Here is a 2,267-nt window from a genome sequence, read left to right as displayed (position 1 = left end):
ACAGCCTCTAGGCTTTTAACCCCGATCTTAAACTTTTCCTCCTTTGTAACAGAGAGTAAAGGAGAGACAAAAATCATCACGTCTAGCAGTGCAACGCCATCTAGTGGCAGAGAGTTACAATAACTGATGCTCAAGTGACTAATGGGTTACAAAATTATTAATCATTCTGCCTCAGTTAAACTACTTTATTTCACTGCGCCCACCACGACACCCCATTTTTCAGTTTCCATCTATTATATAGCCTAATGTCTATCATATCATATAATATTTGTCATATCATATCTATCACATATATCTCCATTATCATATAATATCTATAATATAGCCTGATATCTATCATATCATATCTATCACATATAACATCTATTATATCATATAATATCTATCATATCTCTCATATCATATTCCTTCCTGTACAGCATGTAATACACTTAAATTATGTTTCAAATGATATTGTTTTGCATTGATTTGTATCACACGATATTTAAAATTCATTTATTACTGTAATTCAGAAACTATTTAAACTGTTGTCCTGGTTGTTTTTTCCCCCCAGTACTGTTTGCTCACTGTGTCTGCTGAGAATGTCCACATCTCGTTTACCAGTTGCGTTGTATCCTTTGTGCTGGTGATTTCGTTTTGAATAAACACTTCTTGCTTGGAGGTTCACGCCTGCATTCTGCCATTTTTTCAGCCACTCACCCCCTTTGCATTATTAATCATGTCAAAATTATGGCTATTCTCTAAAAGTCGACTGCTGCCAGCATTAGGAAACACCACCATTTTCAAAACATTATATTTGGTATTATTGTGAAAGGAATAGACTAAAAAAAGGTCTGTGTGTGTCTTAGTTGTTATGGTGTTAAAATAAATATGTAGAAAATCAAGACAAAGACAGACAGACAAAGGCAACACACAGACCTTTTCAAAGGTTAGGGTTAGGGTTAGGGTAACCCTAACCCTACTTCTACAGTGTTTATTATAGATTAAGAGCATCACTGTGTCAAACAGACTTGTATTTATCTTGTGTTGTTCCAGGTTTAAGAAGTCTGCTATTAACTTGAGTGCCTGCATCTCACGTTTGCTGGGTATTGTGGGTCTGCTACTGTGGTATTCTGTAAGCTGTGATCGTTAATTTGATTAATCACCACTGATGTGCATAATGCAGGAAATCTTTATTGATTGTTGTGCTTGACAGTCACTTTCCTGTAGCAAAATATGGCTGGCTGGATTTCCCTTTCGGAAAACTTTAAATGTACAGGTTTCATAATTATATTTCACCTCACAGTCACCGAAAAACGGCACAATTGATGGTAAGCTGTAGAGTAAAAAATAGACACACAAAAAACAGGTAACTGTATTAAGAAAGAGACCTTAGACTTGTAAATGTATTCACTTCAAAGGTCGACCACATTTCTTTTCACTAGATTTTCATCTCTAGATTATAATTTTATGAACTATGCTCTCAGTTTTAGTGTCTAAATCTGACAGTAACATAACATTTACATAGGCACTGTCTCTCTCATTATGCAGCACATCTCAAAGTGTTTAGTTACATTTACATAGGCACTGTCTCTCTCATTATGCAGCACATCTCAAAGTGTTTAGTTACATTTACATAGGCACTGTCTCTCTCATTATGCAGCACATCTCAAAGTGTTTAGTTACATTTACATAGGCACTGTCTCTCTCATTATGCAGCACATCTCAAAGTGTTTAGTTACATTTACATAGGCACTGTCTCTCTCATTATGCAGCACATCTCAAAGTGTTTAGTTACATTTACATAGGCACTGTCTCTCTCATTATACAGCACATCTCAAAGTGTTTAGTTACATTTACATAGGCACTGTCTCTCTCATTATACAGCACATCTCAAAGTGTTTAGTTACATTTACATAGGCACTGTCTCTCTCATTATGCAGCACATCTCAAAGTGTTTAGTTACATTTACATAGGCACTGTCTCTCTCATTATGCAGGATGTCTCTTTCTTTATAGGATGTCCAGAATACACCACTGAATAATGCCTGACAAATCCGATCTGTCACAAAGTAATAATTCAGCATTCTTGTTCAGCATATTTGTCACTTTGAATGTTGGAGTCTTGATTGTTTTTACTTAGCAAAAGTATAAAAATCTCTGATCACTCTGTAACCATCATGGAGAAACATACCATTCACCATTATTAGATTTAATATTACTGCTAAAAGAATTGACCACGAGAGCTGTCTGTTTTATCAGCAATATATACAGCAATATATATATAAA

This window comes from Electrophorus electricus, chromosome 20, assembly GCF_041902795.1.
Source record: "Electrophorus electricus isolate QZ-2024a chromosome 20, ASM4190279v1, whole genome shotgun sequence".
Lineage (NCBI taxonomy): Eukaryota > Metazoa > Chordata > Actinopteri > Gymnotiformes > Gymnotidae > Electrophorus > Electrophorus electricus.
Note: the sequence above shows the minus strand (reverse complement) of the source record.